We start from the raw sequence: 21960 nt of genomic DNA on the forward strand, positions 1-21960 counted from the left end.
TGGAATTCAGTACCAAAAGAGATGGCTATGATCACTTGTTTCAATGGTACATTTTTTAAAAGGGTTAAATAACTGCCTGCATCATAGTGTACATATCTAAGACAGGGATCGGAAACCTTTTATAGCCAGGAAACCACCTTTCCTCATGAGCAACCAGGTGGGCGGCTGCATTCCAGTGGAGGGCGAGGCTAGAGGCAAAATGGGGAGAAGAATAGCCGTGACTTTTACCTTTTACAGTAGACTACATTCCAGCCATACAGGAGCCACGTGTTTCCATTTAGCCCCACATCTTCATCCAGGTAGACAAGATATATTACAGTTCAGGACATTCTATTTATTTATTTATTTATTTATTTATTTAAAAAATATTAGTTTTCCATATTTATAACAAACAAGTCCACAAACATAGAAAGAAAACATAAAAACATGTATCCTAGCTGTAATAATTTCACTTTTGTTAACATTGTTGGGTGCCTTCATCAAGTTCCCCTGTCTAAGTTTCCGTATAAGTCATTGTAGAAGTTTTCCAAAACTATTTTCACATAAGATTTACTTGGCCAATTAACATCGTTCTTTCTTTTCATTTTAACTAGTTCAGGACATTCTAGCCTGACAAAAACATGCGAGGAGGCAGTGGAACAGGACTGGTGAAAGGTATGATCTGGATTCTGGGCAGATCTAGGACCTGAGTCCAGTTTCAATACCAGACCTGAGGTTCCCCACCTCAGATCAATAATAACTTACAGTGGTACCTCTGGATGTGAACAGGATCCATTCCGGAGCCCCGTTCACATCCTGAAGCGATGTTACTTCTGGGTCGCCACAGAGCATAACCTGAAAACGCTCGACCTGAAGCACATTTAACCCGAGGTATGACTGTAAATGGAACTGCCATTATTACAGGCCTCTGAATATCATACACTGAGGAGGAGAAAAGTGACAACTTTCATGAGACTCCCCAAAGGTTCTTGACTGGCTAGTTCTTATTTATTTGACTAATAGTTCATAATACTGTGGTACCTTGGGTTACATACACTTCAGGTTACATACGCTTCAGGTTACAGACTCTGCTCATCCAGAAATAGTACCTCGGGTTAAGAACTTTGCTTCAGGATGAGAACAGAAATCGCACAGAGACGGCACGGCAGGAGCAGGAGGCCCCCTTAGCTAAAGTGGTGCTTCAGGTTAAGAACAGTTTCAGGTTAAGAACGGACCTCCGGACTTCCAGAGGTACCACTGTAGTCCTTACCATGACATCATTAAGGTGAACAGTGAGCTAAATATATTTCTAAATAAATATGAACCTATTAAGAGCCCCATTGGATCAGACCAAAGGATAATTGAGTTTAGCATCCAGTTTTCAACATTGGTTAGTCAGATGCCTCCATGAGAAGCAGATGGTTGGAGATGGAACCTGCAACCTTGGTGTTATCAGCACCATGCTCTAACCAACTGAGCTAAATGTGCAGATTTGATTCATTTTTGAACCGTAGATAAAAATTATAATGGCTGCAGTCTACCCAAATCATGCCCAAAGAAGCAGCGATCACTTGCCATCCTTCAGCAGCACCCCTTATTTTAACGGCTGCCCCAAATATGATTTCTGTTTCTGAAGGTTCTAGGAAGAGAAACAACCCAATAATACCAGTCTTTATAGCGAGTACTAGCATAGAATTGTAGAGTTGGGAGAGACCCCGAGGGTCATCTAATCCAACCCCCTGCAGTGCAGGAATCCTGCCCTCAGCCATCCTTGGGTGGGCTCGAACCACTAACCTTCTGGTTAACAGCCACACAAACTGACCCACTGCTCTTCTGTAATTTTCCAGGATTAAGTACACATTTGGTACAGGTGAGTAACCATACACTATCTGCAACGTCAGATGATGAGTAATCGGAAATAATTGTCTCAATTCACCTCAAGAGTTTGGCCCCACCTGACAAAAGGAATTGTTTCAGGGACAAACTGACAGTGAACTGCTATGACTCATCGCAGGATGGGTCAGTTATATATCCATTTCATAATTTTATCACTGGGAGTGCCTTTGCCCACCATTACAGCGGAGGCATCACTAAGCATTCTAGGTGACGGCAACTGTTTTTCTCTCTCCTAGTAACAACTTTGAGGGACAGGCAGAAGATCAACAGGTGCAGCTCTGCAGAGCCAGAAATAAGAGCGAAGGGGCAGATGCAAGCCTGTTGGATTTCCTCCTGACAGTGGTCCTTTACCTGTGCACAAATGCTGCCAGGATTTTATATATAGTAGTATTATTAAGTGAACACCTTACTCTTGTGCCACTTGCTTTCTCCGTGTGGTTATGCAGTTTACTATCATCCTGGCAATGAAATCAGACCATAAAATTTTTGTGTTATGAACCGCCCTGAGATCTGCGGACGAAGGGCGGTATAAAAGTTTAATAAATACTTTTAAAAAGCACTCTGCAGCTGCTAATATCTATTATTATTTATTATGATGATTATTAACATGTTTTTCTATGACAGGGACTCAGCATGGCTTACAGATAAAAATAAGAACAGCCTGAAAAACATCATTAAAAACAAGTGAACATTGATAGAATTAACACACGCACTTTATTAAAAACATACGGATAATTAACAATAAAAAAGGCTCGCAGTTTCTCTCTCACACTCACTCTCCCTTTTCAACCCCGGGTCAGACCTAGGTAGCGCCCAGAGCGCCTGCGCCATGCCAAGCCCCGCCTCTACACTCCCCCCAGTGCCGAAAATGGCGCGTGCGCACTGAAAGCCCGGTCTTGTTTGTGCATGGGCGCGCGCTCCCGTGTGTGTTTGTATATGTGGGCTTTCCCCGTTCTCTCTCTCACTCACATACATACACACATCTCCTCCTCCTCCTCGACCACATCCGGGGTCACGCGGCTCTCGCTTCCTGCTGCGGTTTGTTTGTTTGTTTTTTTCGGGGTGGGGAGGGGAGAGGAAAGAGCCTTAGAGACAAGACAGACAGACAGAGACGGAAGGAAGGACCCGAATGAGGGACCCAACCGCCGCCTGGTCGCGAGCGCGCGCGCGTCACCGTGTCTCCGTCAGCTGAAGGAGGCGCAGAGAGAGAGAGAGAGAGAGAGAGACTGAGAAAGCTCGCGCCTCCTTTTCTGTCAGAGGAACGCTGAGCGGGTGAGGGAGCGCGAACGCGAGCGGGCACGCGCCGCTGGAATTTTCAAAGAGGGAGGGAGGGAGGGGGGCGACGACGGGCGACCCAAACTGCCGGCGGCGGGGCCTGTCTTGGGCTTCGGTTTCCGTTGGCCTCGGCGCCCCTCGCCCGGTTCGCCCCTTCGCCTCAGGCTCCGGTCCACGCGGGGAAAGACGGAGGTGAGTGACCCGGAGGTGGGGAAAGGGAGGACGGGACGGACGGACTCGCCTGGGGTTTCGGGGCTGCGGGGGAAGGATGGGGTCAGGGAAGCGCCCCTCATGTGTGTGTGAGGGGGGAAGGAGCCCACCTCCCCCCTGGAACTTTTAATAAGCACGCGTTTGTTTGGCTCCTTTGCGCGCTTCAGGCTCCCGCATCCTGAAAGGCCGACCCCCGCCTCACCCTCCCACCCACCTGCGCCTACCTTTTTTCATACACCATGTGCTTTTTTTCTGGGGGTCTCTCCCTGCCCGTCTCTCCTGCTCTGGGCGCACCTTCCCTTCAGCCCCTCTTTCCCACCCCAGCTTCTGAATCTTAAACATTACTCGGGGCTGCCGCCGGGTATAGTCTCCCCTTCCTTTGAAGACACAGCCACCCTGTGAAGTTGAGAGTTTCCTCTTCTCTCTGGGAGCGCCTTCACTCTCGTGTATCGCACACATACACGTCCACGCTTACTTTCTCTTCATTCCCATTTCATCTCACGGTCTTCTTCCTTGCAAGGTATTTCCAGAGGAGTTTTGTTGCAGAGAGAGAGAGAAAAGGCTAGTCTAGCACCTTGGAAGACAAACTTACTGTGGGGAGAGTCTAACAGAAGATGCTTCTTCTCTGTGTTGCGCCCAAATCCTAAATTTGTTGACTTGGAAGAAAATCCCACTGTGTTCCGCAGGACTTACTCCTGGGTAGGTGCCACAGGATTGTAGCCTTATAGCACAATCCTGACCATGTATATTCAGATATAAGTCCTGTTGAATTCAGTGGGGTCATGACTGCAGCCTTAGTCTTTTTTGATGTAGACTGTATAGGACATCAGATCCACACACCCTGTTTCCACCATCTGTATCCCTTTACCAGTTTCCTATCCTCCATTCTCTTTTACTCAACCCTTCTCATACCCCAGCCCAATGGCATCCTGTATGAAGAACCTTTTTAGCGTCCTCTTTACACACCCTGTTTCATAGCCCCCTTGTCTGAGGGCCTCCTTGTTTTCCTGTTCACTGGATCCTCTCAACCTGTGGGTTCTCTCCCTCCTCGCATCCTGTTTTTGTGCCTCCATTCTTCCTGGATCCCCATTCCTCTGCCCCTTCCGCATTCCCTCTCAGTGCTTCCTTTTGGGAAGAGCTGCTTGGGATGAATGAAAGAGACCCAGACCCTGCCACTCCCTCTATTCCCTTGCTACTTTGTGATGTTTACCTGTCCCTCTCGGCCTCTCCCCTGGTCCCTGCACAATGAGGTTGGAAGAAACGCTAGAAATTAGGGTTTCGGTGGTTTACTAGCAGAGCTGTTTGCAGCCACCACCCCTTCCTTGCTGTTTGGAGTGTGTGTGCACACGCGCCTACGCAAACAACTCAAGCGGTTTCAATCAGAAAAGCAGGGAAGAGGTGTCGTTTGCCGCCTTCTTGCATTTATTGTTGTGGTAGTCTGGTACTCATTGTTGTGATGGGAATCTGTCACTTGTGAACATATGAGGCCAGTGTATTGAGCTTTAGAAAGGGGACACCATCCTCATGATACACTGACCTAAGGCAGATTTGTTTTGTCAATGAATGTGTTTGTACATAATTCAAAAGCCACACAGCTTCCTGGTTCCAAATTATATCCCTGAGTAATCATGAGACCTGAAAAACAAATTGCATAATTTCAGTGGTTATTCTTTGTGGACATCGCTACGAAGCTCAAGAACGAGTAGAGCTGCTGTAAAAAGGAGGGGCAAATCTCTTTAATGCTGTTTCATAAGCATGTTTTATATTTTACAAAGTATGCTTTGTAAGAATATTTGTTTGAAACAGACTTATTATAGCTCCCAAGTAGAACAGTTATATTCAGAAATCTGCCTAGTTAAATACCGCTGTTTTTGTGAAGAGCAGAGGAGGCTAATAATGTGAAGATTGCCTTGTTTAACTTGCTGTATTTCTTGGCACTTCAGTGCATGTATTTGTAGTTCATGAAAAAGCCCTTTTTTAAATTAAAGACATTGAAGAGTGACTTAATACTAAAGATGGTAGTGTACACACACAAATATTTAGTGACTTTGGTAATATTGTGGTAATATCTAACATAAGAACACTGGTGTGTGAAATAATCCAAGACAATGAAAATTCAGTATAAACAATGGTAGTGCCTTAAATAATGCTAATTAGGTTAATAAACTTTAACAGGCAACCTTTGGAAAACTGTTGAATGTGTATGCTTTGCCTAGTAAGAAATATACTTGTGTGCGTTTTTCTTTCTGTTCAATGTGTTCCTTTTGTCTCCAAGCAGCTGTTTCCCATTGGAAACTGACTTTGTCCAAGCGGGACTAAAGTCCTGTCCCTGCTTGGTTGACCTGTTTGTACTTTCTTTAATTAAGGAAGAATCTGGTCCATATTCTATGAAGAAATGCTTAGCACTGTATGTGCAGGAGGGAGGAAAGTAGGGGAGGAAATAAATAAGCATTGGACTGGACCATCTCTGTGCAATGCAATCATATTCATCTTTACTTGGAAGGAAGTCACACTGTGTTCAGTGACATTTACTCGCAGCTAAGTGTGTGTGGCTTTGCAGCCATATAGCACAATTCTATGCTTGTTTACTCAGAAGTAAACCCACTTTGTTTGTTAGAACTTCCTTGCAGGTAAGTGTGCATAGGATTGCAGCCTGTATTTATTTGTAAAACAGAATGGCTTGCACTCTGCATCTGAACAAGCATGCAATGAAAGATGAACGTTAACAGGCTACTTTTGTGATTAATACTAAGTGTTTGCTTTTGTTATGCAAGCTGATGTTTGTTTCTGTGAACAGATGTGATTTTAAAATGCTCATTATTGGTAGCCAGTTGCCATTTTTGAAGCAGAAAGACATAACATTAGTTTTGTCTTGGGTGTGGCCTTCTGCATTAGAAAACATTGTAGTATTTCTGGGAGGAACATTTTTTTATCAGCAAATGTGTGACTTGCCTAGATAATGAGCGTGTTAGGGACAGGGGGCTCTGACAAGGGAGGGCTAGCAGTGGAGAGGGCTGTTAATCCTTCAGTTGCCTGCTGATTCTCTTCTGCAGATGCTCCCCAAAGCTGTCCTCCCCCCTTACTACTTGTTTCAGTCAGAGCCTGGCTGGGAGTAGGGGAATTAAAAACTGCCAGGTAGCTTGAATTTTAAAAGAAGAATCAGGGGGCAAGGTAATTGTTAGCTGCTCTACTTTAAGCCTTACAATGGAAACATGAGATTGGGACCCTTGGGTTTCCCTCATCATGTCTAGTTTCACTGCAATGAAGTTCTCACATGTGTGGGTTAGTAATTCTTGTGGACTTATTTGCAGGTGAATATAGCAATTTGCCTTATACTGAATCCAACCTTATATTAGTCTGGTTCTCTCATAATACTTAACTTGGTTTATTAAACTTGTTTTATTAAACAATGGTCTAGCACAGGGGTTGGCAAACTAAGGCCTGCAGGCTGGATGCAGCCCGCTGGGCTCGTTAATCCAGCCCGCAAACCTTGCAGACCCTGCCGCCCACTCAGTCAGTCCCCACGCTAAACCAACGCGGCATGGAGGGCTTGCCACGTGGGGACTGACTTCCGCGATGCGACGCTGCTTCTGATTGGCTGCAGGAAGCTCCTGCGGCCAATCAGAAGCCACGGACGCCTCTGGGTGGGCGGCGATGCTGGCGCAGCCTCCGCACCATCGTTGCTTCCTCCCACTCGGCTCTTCCTGCTCAGCCGCTTCCTCCCACTCGGCCGCCTCAGTGGGAAGGAGGGGGCGGCACCCAGAGGCGGCCAAGTGGGAGGAAGTGGCCGAGCGGGAAGAGCCGAATGGGAGGAAGCCATGGCAAGGATGCTGCCTCCGCCACCCAGGCCAGCAGCCTGAGCTCTGTGCCTCGCCGAGATAGAGGACGCTGATGTCAAAGACAAGGCGGTGGCAGTGTGAGTGGCGGTGGCGGGGGTCCTTTCAGGAGGGGGGTGCTTTTTGGAGAGGGTGGGTCTGGCCCCCCACAAGGTCTGAGGGACAGTGGACCGGCCCCCTCCTGAAAAAGTTTGCTGGCCCCTGGTTTAGCATTATGTGTGAATGCTGTCCAGTACTTTAACTATGACTTATTTATTAATAGCAAACTGCAATCTGAAGCCATAGCTTGTTGTTGGGTTATGAACCTTGATTTCTTTTAAGTATGGCTAGGTGTTATGTGTAAACCCAGCACCATCCTTTTAACCATTATTTGTTTGACTACCCCACCCCAGACACTCACCCAATTGCAATGGCAACTAGAAAACAAATTTAGTGGAAAAAAGACATGATTTCTTTGGTCATTTGTTAACTTCATAGTTAATGTGTGTGCTATTAAACAAACCATGGTTTAGGATTACATAAAAACCAGGCCAATGAGTTAGATATAGCCCAGGCAGCAGTTCTCTAACAATGTGGGCAGAGGCCTTTCCCTGCCACTTGGGATCAGTTTATTGGGGATGTCAGGAGTAATACCTTCTGCTAGCAAAGCATGTTCTTCATCACTGAACTATGGGCCCTCCAAGGCTGTGCTTATTATAGCATTATGTGTGTTACAATATCTTGGAAGCTCCTCACCTGAATTTTATAGTATCTATCATTATTATATAAAATGCCACCCAAGATCAGCAATTTTTTTGGCCAAACTAAGTGACAGCTACCTTGAATACCTCTTTCTGTGCCCTTGCTCCTTTAATTTGTTCCTGAATGGTTAACATAAGAAGGTGACATGGTCAGTATTATCACATTTTGCCGTAGGAATTGGAAACAGTTGCTTAAATATTTTCAGCATTAGCCATTTACCCCTTCTGCATCATGACTAGCACCTTGAATTCAGTGCGGGGTTGATGAAGATGCTGGGAACATCCTTGCCACATGGGGACCTGAAGTATTTTCCACAAGCTGAAGTTTTCATGCCATTATCAAGATCAGCCTCCCTAGAACCCATCGCAGTAGCCTTTTGTAATGCTTAGAAAGGTACACATACCGGTAATGGTTTCAAGGTTGTAACAGGAAATAAAAGCCTATAGCTGCCTTAAATCTCATTTGGCTACTCTATGTACATATGTTTCAATGGACTTAGGGGCCTCCCAGGTCTGTATGTCTGAGCAGTGGCATGGTTATCAGCGATGGCAGTAGCTATTCCCCCTCTTCCACTAAACCCAACCAGTACTGTCAATGAAAAATTGACATGGTGTTCCATTGCTTGAACAGTCCAAATGATATATTGCCCCAGCAGCTATCAATTAATTTGGGGTGGGAAGAAAAAATGGCAACATACCCCTTGAATCCCAGATATATTTATTCACTAAACTGCAGAGGAGAAGGAACAATATGATGGAACAGCTGTGGGTTTACTCTAGAGGAGAAAGGTCACATCAGTGAGTTGATTGGCTAAGTACAGTTGTGGGTTCTACCTCATGCTTAGTCTCCTCTAATTCTGGACATCAGTTTGGATTGCATGGAGCAGCAATAGCAATATACTTTTTTTACTCTTGCCATTAGCTGATAACAATATATTCTCTCTTATGAGTTTGTAAATACTCTAGTATAATGCAAGAAGCATTTTCCTGACTATGCATTCCATGAAGGGTGAAATTCCCTTGTCAAAATTCCCATATTACTTTCATTCTGGTATGTCAACACCCCGAAATATTCAGTGGTATTGGAGGCATCAGCATATGATCCAGGGCAAATTTATGAATGTAGCTTTTGTATCCTGAGTGACAAGTACATTCAGTTATTAAATCTAGTTCATTCATCTACAATCTATAAGCAGAACTGAAGAGTAGAGGGAAGACTTGAGAAAGTCTGAAGCTTTGCTTTCTTTGTCCTCAGTTATACATGGAATTTATTTTGGATACCAAATACAATCTGAAACTCCCTGCATTTTGGAAGATTTTCTGTTTCTAGCTTGCTTTGGTTTTGTAGTGGGTCAGCTTCTTTTTTAATTTATTTTTATTAAAGATTTTCTTAGTTTACAAAAGTACACCCCTTGTCTCTTTTTTCAGGTTGTACAGTCTTTCTTTACAATTCAGTTACATTTGTTGTGAGACATTACTGTTGAGTACAGTACAGTGGTACCTCGTGTTACGTACTTAATCCCTTCTGGAGGTCCGTTCATAGCAGGAAACAGCTCGTAGCATGAGGCACACTTTCTCTAATGGCGCCTACCGCTGCTGCCGCGCCGTCGGAGCGCAACTTCCGCTCACATCCCGGGGCAAAGGTCGCAACAAGGGGCTTCTACTTCCAGGTTAGTGGAGCGCATAACCCGCAGCATTCGTAAGGCGGATGGTACGTAACACGAGGTACCACTGTATAAAGTTGGGGGGGGAGGAGTGATGTGGTGAGGCTTATATTCTTTTGTATAGTGCACATGTGGGGTTTTGTGTCAGCGTCAACTGGGTAGGTTCTCTTTCTATTTGTTTATTACATTCCCTTGGTAGTGAGAGGTATGGGGGGGTAGGGGTGGTTGGTTGTCTGTGGTTGGCTGCAATGGGGTTTGTTTGCATGGGGGGGGGGGGCTTATTGGGTCAGGTAAGCCAGATTGATTCCTATGCTGTCAGTGGATTATTCTTGTTGTCTTGTTGGGCTGTGTATGTGATAAAGGGGAGCCATACTGGGGTGAAGGCATCCTCTTCTATTTGTCCCTGTGTCAGTTTCAGTTTATTGGTTAGCTTTTCTAGTAAGGCCGTTTCCATACAATTAGATACCATTGGTCCATATTTACTCCTGACTGGTCTCTCTAGTGGGTCAGCTTCTGACTGAGTATACAAGTTTAGGAGGAGGAGAATTTTGAGCAGACTGGTTTAGAGACAATAGCAATGAAGTCCTGCCTGTCAGAATACTTTATATTGACATATGCAACTTGGAGACTATTGATAAAATTCACAGAGTTATGAAACAGTGGTGAGTTTGTAAGAGGAACAATGTTCAAAAGAGGATGAAAAGTATAACTTTTCACCCCTGCTTCCTGTACCATGTGTGCTTTAGATGATATTCACAGTATGTTGCTTTATTTTTTTTATTTATTAAATTTGTATACCGCCTTATACCCGTAGATCTCAGGGCGGTTTACAATACATAAAAAACAAAACATGTAATAAAAACAAAAACAAAGATAACTCAATAATAATTATAACTGCTTTAGTGTTAAATATCACTATAGACCAGGGTATAGGATTATTATTTACTACTACTACTACTGGGAACCTAAAGATCAGTAATGACTAATGCCACATGCAAATGTAAAAGGTGGTTTTTGTGTGTGTTGGTTCCCTGACTTTCCAGAGTTCAATTTGAAGACACTAAAACTGTAATAATGCTCTTATATGCTGCTTAATAGGATGTTCATGTGAGACTGAGATGGTAGTCTAAGAAGTTGTTCTGGCTTGGCAAAGTTCAGCCTCATGCCCTCTAATATTTAAGGCAGTGGTGAGGAACCCATGGCTATTCAGATGTTCTTAGACTACAACTTGCAACATCCCTGATCACTGGCCATCCCGGCTAGAGCTGTTGGGAGTTGGAGTGCAACAACATCTAGGTTTAAGGTATTTATTAAAGCAGGAGAATCTCCTCTAACAAAGTTCCTAGCGGCTATTACTCCAACTCCTAGGTCAGTTGGCTTAGACAAAGTGTGCCAAGCTGGAAAGTTTGATAGCCCTGACAATCCCTTTGCTTTGATATACTTCTTTCTTCAGCCTGCTAATATGTGCATGTGGAGCTGCAATATGAGAAGAAATTCAAACTGCATAACTCTCATACTTGTATGCTTCCTTCCCACTTCCCAAAGAAAGTTATTCGCCTCCAAATATGTTTTCTAATCTCCTTTTTACCTTTAAAAAGTGGTCACAAAGGATGGACAGGACATCATGTTCCTCTCTTGCCAGTAAATCTAATGAGTAAAATGTGGGGTAGTAAAAAAAAGCAACGTGGGTTGGAAATGCAGCAGACCGCAGTGGATCTCTCAGTATCACTGCTGTCAGCCCACTGTGTTTCTATGCTGCATATATAGGAGGAACTCCCTCCATTGACATAATTTTTCCCTCACCAAAACCTACTGTTCCTTCCCTGCCACCCCCACCCCCAATACTGTACCTAGGCTAGAAAAGGTCATCCTGTTGGAACCACTGTTTTTTTTGCATCAGAACTGTTAGCTTACAAACTGATCCTACACCTAAAGAAAATCATCTCAGAGTCCCTCTGTTTGACTAATTGTGGATTATCGTGAACAATTTGAAAAACTTCCCCCAAATTTTGGATATTGATATTTTCCTGCCTTTCATATTAGCTGTATAATTATTTCCACATAATAGTGGTAGGATTGTTATTTATATTGCCAATTTGCTGTGTGTGTAACCTAATTTTGCAGGTGAGTGGCCAGGTTGATACTATCTGTTAATTTATTTGGAAAAATACTTATATGTTACAATTTTATAGAAAATATCAAAGCAGTTTACAACATGTATGAGAGAGAGGTTGTTGTTAATAATAATAATAATAATAATAATAATAATAATAATAAATTGTATACAACCCTTCATCCAAAGATCACAGGGTGGCTCACAACTTAAAAATACAAAATGAGAACGTGTGTGTGTGTGTGTGTGTGTGTGTGTGTAAGTAATAGCTCACCAACTGACTAGTACATTTAATTTACTTACAAAATCCTAATCTGGAATTTAAGAATAGAAATGGGACAATCTGTGCCCACTGCGCTTCTATGCCAGATGCTCATGAGGCAAAATCTCCTTCTTCACATCCAGTATAGATATCAGGTGGACTGCCAGGGGAGGCTGGCAATGCCTCTTGCTTTCTTTACCACCCTTCTTTATTTGTAGTCTACCTATTTAAAAACTTACTACCCTCTGTTCTTTTTTTTTTCCTCATACAAAGATTTGTTGAAGAGTAAAAAGCAGATGAGTTTGAAAAATCAGTCTAGTAATTTTGCAGGGCTTATTGGCAAGGTTTTGTTTTGTAATATTTTTGTTTGTATATAAAGTTACAATTTCTAGCTAGTTTTCATGGTTAGTAACATTTTCCAACAGTGCTGCAGCTCTTGCTATTTCCGTTTAATGTTTTATTAGCACAGACGGAAATACAGTCCAAGAAAACAGACCAGATCCAGATGGAGAGGACAGATTTTTCTAAATGAGATTGCAGAGTACTCATTGGCAATAAAAATGTGGCTTTAACAGTCGCAATATAAGTATTGAACCTGAAGGAGGAGCGGAAATATCTAGCCGTTGTAGTGGTGGGCCCAAATGAGTGATAATTTTTTAGCAGGGATTTTGAAAGATGAATGACTCCCATGACTTTACTCTTGGCTATTTATTGGTCAGTATTCACTTATGTTGATCATGTTCTACTCCAAGATTTGCATTTTACTTTATCATAAAGATTCAAGAACAGGAACGTATTATTTAAACTTTCCTGACTTGCATTGCTAACTATCCAGAAGTTCTATATATAGATATAGATTAGATATAGATATATAAAACTCAGCCACTGTCTTTTTCTTCACTTTTTCAAAAGGTATATTAATGGTTTCCTAGTTGGAGTGTAATTAAGTTAAGTTGTCTTTTCCAAAATAGTTAAGCCCCAGCTGCTACAAACGTTACATTCTGTTCAATGTGTTATTCGAAATCAGGAAATTTAGTACACCTATTTATTTATTAACAATATTTGTATACTGTACTATTGCGTCTTGCAATCAGTTAACTTACACATTTTTAGCAGTGTGCAGTTGAAAACTGGCCAGTTGATTTTCTGCAAATTAATTGCACCCAAAGTGGAGACCTTAAAAGCTCCTTTTGCACCAGGTTTCCCAGCACTGGAAGAGCTTTTTAAACTTTCTGCCTTGCTTACTAGGCAAATTCCGCTCAGCACACGGGAAATGGGATGTTCTTGCAAGATCCCCATGAGATCTAGTGAAAGCATCCCAGACCCTGCATACCGAGCGGAACTTGACCAGTAAGTAAAATGGAGAGCTTAAAAGCTCTCTGCTTTGCTTAGGTAAGGTCTGCTTGGTGCACCAGTTCCAGAAAGTAAGGATGGTTGCACAGGTGCAATTCCAAGAAGGTGATTAGAGTATACACATTTTTGCACTTTTCCTGAAACATAATACCTGTACAATATAGTACTGTACCACAATAACTGAGGTTTTGTGCAACTAGATTAAAATTTCCAAAAAAGACCATAATATGGTTGCCAGGCACACCTCTAAGAAAAAGCTGGAGTCCATGGAGGGTGACAGATTTCCCACCCCAGATCTAGAAAATCAGTTTCGCCCAAGAGTGGCTGGGGTTCACCTGGCCTGAACTCCTTCATCCAAAAAGTGGGGGAGTCAGCAGCCAGTCTATAATTGTTCACATCTAATAACCACTTTTTTAAAAAATAACATAGCCCTTCACTCGGAGAAATTTGCAACCTCCTGTACTCAGCCAAACAGCCTCTCCCTACTAGAAGTAATAAGCCATGAAAGGCAAGGGTTGGTTGCCTAGACCAGGGGTTGTCAACCTGGTGCTACCGCCCACTAGTGGGCGTTTCAGGATTCTAGGTGGATGCTAGGGGGTTCTATGGCACAAGCTGCATCCTTCTTCCATCAAGCATTGATGGGCGGTAAGGAAATTTTACCATCAAGAAAGATGCATTAGTGGGTGGTAGGTATAAACAGGTTGACTACCCCTGGCCTAGACTTTACCAAAAACCTTGTCCACATCCTTGGATCTCAGTAATAGACAATCCTACAATGAAACAAGACCAAATGGAGCACAGGCACCTTTGTTAATAGAGGATTCCATCATAACACTCTCAGGGCCAGATTGTAAGAGGCTTCTAACCTATTGAAAATTAACTGCTGGATGGCACTGAGAAGATGCACTGATAATAGGGGAAAGTTTCTTTGTCACCAATAAGTGGCACACAGTATGCCTGATCATTAACCCTAACCCATGTTTGTTAGTCATAAAAAGTCTTCTGGTCTCAGCAAACTACCTGATGATAGGATTCTGGTCCCCTGCATGGAACCTTTGGCCCTAAACTACTCAGATACGACGTTGATGAACACACTGAACACACTTAGTTATCTTTAATAGTGGAAACATACACTCTACATTCAAAAATGAGCAATACAAGTAAGCTAAAATACAAAAGTTAATATTTTGCTTCTGAGCAATGTTATTTTTGTTGTATCAATGTACACAGTTTAAAATGTTAAAGATACACTCTCCTGCCATTGAAGCTGTTGTCATTCATACTGATTTAGTGAATTTGAGTTCCCTAAAGAGACCTTCAATCCTGTTTATCAATAACTGTTCAGTGAAAGTGCATTGGGAGCAAGATATTGGGGTTGTCTTTTAACCTTTTTACATCCTTGGCTATGATATTATTTCCTAATAAGCTATCTTGAAGGTTCCAGTAATAACAGGAAGTTGGTGTGAAAAGATATAACAAAAACTTAATGCATCTCTGCTTCTATTCTACATTGTGTCTAGGGTAGTGAACCTTCCTACCTGTGTTTTATGTGTTTCAGTGGCGCTGTGGTCTAAACCACAGAGCCTAGGGCTTGCCGATCAGACGGTCGGTGGTTTGAATCCCTGCGACAGGGTGAGCTCCCGTTGTTTGGTTCCAGCTCCTGCCCACCTAGCAGTTCAAAAGCACATCAAAGTGCAAGTAGATAAATAGGTACCGCTCCAGCCGGAAGATAAACGGCGTTTCCGTGCGCTGCTCCGGTTCGCCAGAAGCGGCTTGGTCATGCTGGCCACATGACCCGGAAGCTGTACGCTAGCTCCCTCGGCCAGTAAAGCAAGATGAGTGCAGCAACCCCAGAGTCGTTTGCGACTGGACCCAACGGTCAGGGGTCCCTTTACCTTTACTACTACAGACGCGTACTGAGGGAGCTTAAATTTATCAGCCCATTTTTTGGGGGGGGGCCTTAACTGCTTTGCACATAGTGAACTCTAAAAGTATAAAGAGAAAGTTTGAGTGCCTTTAATACAACCAAAATCTTTAGAACCGATAATGTCATTGGATTGTTGAATTGTCTGTATTTTAAGATGTTGCCAGTTTTACAAGCTAGAAGAGCAGAGCAGCAGCGCACACAATCAAGATGGCAAGCCATGCCACTGTCACTATGCAACAGACTTGGAGAGCCACAAAAGCAGGCAGGCTGGCAACGCTGCCAGTTCTTGCTCTGAATTCTGGAGTGACTGACATGCCTGAAGAGAGAATGAAAACATTTTGTTCTTTAGACTTTAGAGGTTTGGGATTTCTAGGCTGAAAATTTGGCATTCGGGGACAGGAGTTTCACATCGGCAAGTATTGTTGCCCCTGGGAAAGTGACTCATGTTCTTTGCAGGACTCCACTTTTGGGGAATGTTCTTGAATCCACTAACCTATAAGCTGATGTTGAAAATACACTGGTTACCATTGAAGAATTGGGAGACAAATATACTGGGATCTGTTTCCAAACATTAGACAAATTTAACTGAAATATGTTGTATTTAAGGAATAGTTGTTCCCTTACGGAGTTTAACAAGAAAATTCTAGTAGTAGGATAACTTCTCATTACTATTGCTATTGAAAATGTAGTGCTATGGTTATCTTAGCTGCTGTATGGACTATAAAAGTGATGATTTGCCAGGGCTTTGTACTCTCTTAGGCAAGATTGGAGCAGCAGACGAAAGTAACCAGAAGCAGAGGTGATGTAGAGAAGAATCCTGTGGAACAGAGGGGGCAGATGAAGCGTGCTGTGGGTTGTTTTTTCAAAATATAACTGTTGCAGAAGTGGTTTCAAAGAGGAGCTTAAAAAATAAGGGAAGTGGCATGTTGAACAAAGACGGTTATTTAAGGGAAAGGAATAGCATGGCAGTTATTTAAGGGAAAGAAATAGCATGGGGGAAAGAGTGCACAATCTGCATATATGATGAAATTAGATTCTTGATATACCTTGTTTATTTTGCAACAGGAAGTTGCTTTGGCACAATAGAGGCAGAAGTCTTAGCCAAGCTTGGAAATAGAAAGCAAACATAATTTTAAACAAATATTTGGAGTTAAGTGTACTGGAATATATCCTAAGAGAAGTTAACTTAAGGAAGTTTACAGAAGGCACTTTTCCAATCCCTTCCTCCTTCAACCACCCATGCCTGACTGTGGGGGCTGGGAAGGCACAGAGTGGGGCTGTGGTGGGAACCTTTCTTCTATGTACTTTTTTAACTTAAATTCTCTTAGCATCCAAACCACTGTATTCACCCAGTCAATAAATCTAGGAAGTAAATGGAATTTGATGGGAGTAAATGAATTTCTTTACAACTTTTGATTTGCACATATTACAATAGTTTGCTTTTTTGTTGCAAATCTAGTCTATCCTTGTGTTAAATATATTCTTTGTTTGCTGTAGTACTGTTTGTACTGTTTGTATATACAGTGGCATAGCATTTCAAAAGATGAAGGGAATGCTAAGTTGCTGCTGTTTCATTCTTTTAATGCTGAAAGGAGGATTTTTGACTTAGCCTTTCTTTTTTGTAAATTAGCATATGCTAGACTCTGGATAATTAGGGATTTGTGACAAAACCTAACAAATTATTGTGAAGTTATTTTGTTTTCAAAAATCGTGGGATGAATATCGGTGGGGCACACCTTCTGTTTTGCTGCTGCAGCAGTCAAATTACTTTGCCTTTCCTTTGCTACTACAGCAGATGTTTTCAATCTTTCTGAGTCCACAACTTCCTTGATCAACTACATTCTTTCTGTGGCACCCTTGTGGGTCTCAGGAGCCCATTTATGTCACCCCTTGCCTGCAGAGCTGGCAGCCTCTCGCCCTTTTTCGAACACCCTCCCTTGTGGAGTGTTCCCTCAGCCTCCTCTCTGCTCCCCTCTCCGTGGGTGTCCACTGGGCAGCCACAGCTGCCCACCACCACCCCAGTCTCTGAGCTGCCCCCACCCCAAAGAGAGGTGCCTCCTCACAGTGCTCCACAGGGGCCTGGGAAGCACCTCCTGGCCAGCCCCAGCAGCACCATTCACATGGGGAGCTTGTAGCCAGGCTGCAGCAAGAAACAACTGTGCAAGTCTTTGGGAAGCAGAGGCCCAAGAAGGCATCAGAGGAAGGAAGGAGGGAGGGAGGGAAGGAAAGAGGGACAGAGACCAGTGTTGCCTGTGCCACCCCTGACCATCCAAGACACCCCAGGGTGCCACGGCACACTGGATGAAAACCACTGTACAGTGGAACCTCTACCTGCGACCATAATCCGTTCCAGAGGCCCGTCTGGAGATCGAAATGGGTCACTGGGAGAGGCGCCATTATGCACACGCACGGGCGGTGATTGCCCGCTTCTGTGAATGCGCGAATGGCGATTGCCACTCCTGCATAGGTGCAAATGGCGGCAAACCTGCCGGTTACTTCCGGGTTTGCCGCGGATGTTGGGCTAAATGGACGCAAGCGGAGGCGGACATAAGAAGAGGTTTGACTGTACTACGGCATTGTCACTGCATTGACATTTGTTACACATCTCCCTATGCTGGATCATCTCAGGTTACATTAGTGTCATAGAAAGAACTGACTACTTCCCTTACTATTGAATTTTGAGAAAGAAGCCTCCAGTACTATCATTGCCCCAGTTTCCATGAGGTAGGATGCTTGAGTAGTGAAGGAGTGCAATGTGGAATGCTCCCCACATGACCCAGGACTTCTTGCTTTGGCCTGGCAACATGTCCCTTACCACTGCCAAACTTAAAAGAGGCCTTAGAAGATGGCAACCCTTTCTTACTGTAGCAATGATCAAGACTTGTTTATGAACAGAAACTACCTTGATACATGCCATTAATACATATACCTATTTCTATTATTTTATCACATTCTAGTGTCCCACTCTATCACAAGCAAGGGGGGATGGAAATAGCAGTAGTGCTGTAGGGAGAGTTGGGAAGTTGGGGGCGCTTAGTTCTTGGTTATTCTCTTGGTTTGTGTTGCTTCCAAAAGTTCACTTCCTCCAGGTGGACCCCTGTGCGACAAGGTAAACAGCTGTAATGACCCCTTGTGAGGAAATGTAAAGCACTGCACTCCCTGCTCCCCACCACAAAAATGTCCCTGTAATATACAGATCTTCCTCTCAAAAGTAATTCTTTTCCTGGAATACGCCTGTTGAGAGAATTTCCTTTTTCCTCTTTATTTTCCAGGTTGGTACCTTGATTAGACACTTGACCTTCAGTCAGCTCTGCTAATCTTGGAAATAAATATGTTCAAAATGATAATAAGTTTAGATCCTTGCAGTGAAGATTCATACAGAATGAATTCCCAGAGTTGAAAAACAGTTCGTGTAAAGAAGACCATAGCAATGTTTCTAGATTATATCAAAGATCCACATCTTGGTACTTTACAACATACAGATAACAGAACATCCAATAATGTGATCATCATGTGAAACAGAAGACTGTGTAGGATCTGCTGATCCAAGAGAATAAGAGGTTGCAGGTATGTAGAAGTTGTTTTTTCCTCAGTTTTTCTCATTCTGATCCATAGATTGGCAAAATACCCTGCAGAAGATTATTTACCTTGGAGATGAAAGGTTAAATCAAAATATTTCAATTGTGTTTCTGCTAGGTGCAAAGTGGAAAACATTTCATAAACATGTAAATACAATATACTGAGTAGGAAATATTTCTAAAGATTCGAAAAGATGCTTTGTCCTAACTTTAAGCACTGGAAATAGGCTTCAAGGTTTTGAGAGCTGTTTCCAGGGAATCCTTTCAAATCTTGATGCCATGACAACTTGCTTACATTAGCCATTAACAAAGACTGTCAACAAGAGTAAAATTAGAGCTCGTATGTGGCTCAATGAGAGCAAAGTCTTAGTTTGAATATAGTACTTTGGGCAGCATCCAAAATACATTTCAGATCTGCTTTCCTTTTCGATTAAAATGTATAACTATTTTGTTCACAAATTTTATATCTGTAATTGCAGAAGTAATAAATATAAGCTGAGGAACTATGAGAGATATTGGGATTATAGAGACATAAAGCTAGAATAGCGTTAAAGGGTATCTAACCTTTTGGTAACAGAAGGATTGGAGCCAAAGTAAAGTAGCATGTTCTATTGAATTCAAAAGGGTTTCATTTAGTCATGACTAACTTGCCCAGTTGACTTAAGTGGGACCTAAGTTTAACTAGCTTTTTTGGATCTAACTCATTTTCTTTTTCTCCACTGCTCACTAAAGAGGATTGTCTTTATAGACTCTAAGCTTTACCAAATCTATAATCCCTTCTGTTTAATACTTATAGCTGCTAGTTGTATTTTAAAAGAGCTGTGTCTTTGATATTCCTTCTTTCCAAAAATCTACATTCTGGAGGCGTAATTCCATGTGTCAGCAAAATAAATGTATACACATTCTAAGTACAGTCAATCTCTTGCCATTTCCTGAAAAAGAAGAAACCCAAATGCCAACTGCTATTTTGATTCAACCGCTCTATAATGGGAAGCTTCAATTGCCTGCTTCCTCAAATAAAAAGAAAATTAGTGTGCTTTCCAGTTTTAACTATGGAACTTTACTTTAAGCTGCCAGACAAAATTTCTTCCTTTACAGCTGAGTTTTAAAAAGGCATCTCTACTGTTCTTTCTCTGGGCCAAACTGTATGTTATTCCAGGAGATGGTTGTTAGTTTGTTTTTTAGGGGTGTGGCACAAGAAACAAACACAGAGCATAACACACACACACACACACACACACAACGCAAAAGTGGAAAAGATTTCCCTGACTATGTTGAACAATTTAATAAGCATTTTTTCTTGTACCTGTTTGAGGATCATTTCCTTGTCTTTCCTCCAAGTTGCTTACAGTAGCGTACAAGCTTCTTCCATCATGCACATAGATTTTATCCTCACAACAATTCCATAAAGCATAACTGGCCCAAGGTTACACAGAAAGCTTCATAGCTGAGGGGGGATTTCAACCTGGGATTCTCCATTCACAGACTGATACTAACCACTACACCACACCACCACTTTCCCTTTCAAAAGAACAATGCAGACTTAGAAACCTGTAAATCTGATTGCAAAAAGTGGCCCAGGAGGAAGGGGTTAAGCACCTTTTTACCTGAGCATCACTGCTGAGGTCAAAATCTCAACCCTCTACAGGTGTCCCATATGACCTCACAGGTGGTGTTTGACAGTTGGCATGGTTGTGGGGCTAGGGAAGCATGCTTCTATTTGTGGTGGGAGTCCCTAATTATACGCATTTCTTGGTCTGCAGTATATCAATATATTTCTAACATTCTGAAGATTCCCATGCAGATGTATCTACAGCTCTCACTTTTAAATCAATGGGACAATCAAAAGCAAAACTTAAGCTCAAAAGAATTTGTAACATGTCTGTTGGTAACTGCTCTAATTTCTAACACAAAAAATAGAATGCACTGCAAGGTTTGCAACTACTGTTGTGGTATAAAAATGTTTGGAATTTGGGAATCTCGGGAGGGAGGAATGCATAATTTGAAAGTCTCTGATGGGTCAGAAAACCAAGAATTTTTTTTATTCCATATAGTGGGATGTCATTAGTTAGACCACTACAAATGATCTCTGTAATTGATTGACTTTTCCAATGCATGAAATTTGGACTTTTATGCTAGACTCCTTATGCAATACTCATTTTACAAAGTATCACCCAAGAGGATTTGTATGTTATGTTCCTTGGTTTCATACTCTACAGTTAAGTAACATCTCTTTTAAAAATCTCACTCCTCTGGCTGCTTTGCCATCCTTGGAGGAAACAATACTGGGTACCATGCCACACATCACCTTCTCCCACTCCTTGCAGATGGGAAGGCTGCTATGAAGAGAAGTTGATCTTTTGCAAATTGAAAAAAACGAGGGAAACATTACTACTGTAAATGCAATTCACAGCTCCCACTTACATTTTCATTTAGTTGGGAAAGGGTTTATAGACCTCTCACATTGTACACAGTTTGTCCCCCAGGCTGATATGCCTTAAAAAAAATAAAAGCGGTGTACACAATTTCACATACTTCAGAATAATGGGAACTGAAAAACATCATAGACCTGACCTTGATTTTGATCCATTAGTGTTTTTTCCCTGACAGTCTGAGACGTCTCTTCAGCTGTGTCTGCTAGGTATTGTAAAGCAAGATAGCATATTCGGGAAGATAAAGAGTTGTACAGGAAGTGCCTTGGGGGCTGCTTGTTGCATAAGACAGGTGTCACTTTTCAAAGCTTGCATATGAAGTGTGGCTAGCTGACAGCTCTAGGGTTCTGGGCATGCAACAGCACAGCAAAATACCATAGCTTTCCTGCTACTCTAAACTTCAGTAGCGGGAAAACTGCGCGTCAGACGAAAGAGGCGCCTTAAGATTTGTTACCAAAAATCCTTTGCACTGAGTAAGGTTTTTATGTTGACTGACTTAAGGAACAAGAGGATTAAAGTAAAATCCTGTGAGCAAAGTTCAGAGTGGGATCGAAAGATTTCTCTGTGCAGGCTATCTCTATGCCACAGCTAGAGATCTCCTGAAATGACAGAAAATACAAGTGTCCAGGAGCCAAAGTGTTTTATTTTCTAGAAGCAAATTGGTGAGACGGCTTTTAAGAAAGACATGTACTGTT

At 42.5% G+C, this 21960-nt stretch overlaps 1 protein-coding gene and 1 long non-coding RNA gene across 3 annotated transcripts in view; one reads left to right on the forward strand and one right to left on the reverse strand.

The window, feature by feature from the left end:
- The window catches only part of LOC310707552, a 345072-nt gene that overhangs the window by 222151 nt on the left and 100961 nt on the right, over positions 1-21960 (reverse strand). The gene's annotated exons all lie outside the window — the stretch shown is intronic.
- PIK3CA (phosphatidylinositol-4,5-bisphosphate 3-kinase catalytic subunit alpha) overlaps positions 2783-21960 on the forward strand; it is a 42369-nt gene continuing 23191 nt past the window's right edge. Inside the window, exons 1-3 of one of the 2 annotated variants that reach the window (XM_083503966.1) lie at positions 2783-3050; positions 3111-3147; positions 18528-18822. The gene's annotated coding sequence lies outside the window, so the exon portion shown is untranslated. Of the gene's footprint in view, positions 3343-18527; positions 18823-21960 lie in introns of both variants that reach the window. The other variant, XM_083503965.1, reaches the window with a different exon arrangement.

The sequence above is a fragment of the Podarcis liolepis genome (assembly GCF_965112155.1).
Source record: "Podarcis liolepis genome assembly, chromosome: 5".
Classification (NCBI taxonomy): domain Eukaryota; kingdom Metazoa; phylum Chordata; class Lepidosauria; order Squamata; family Lacertidae; genus Podarcis; species Podarcis liolepis.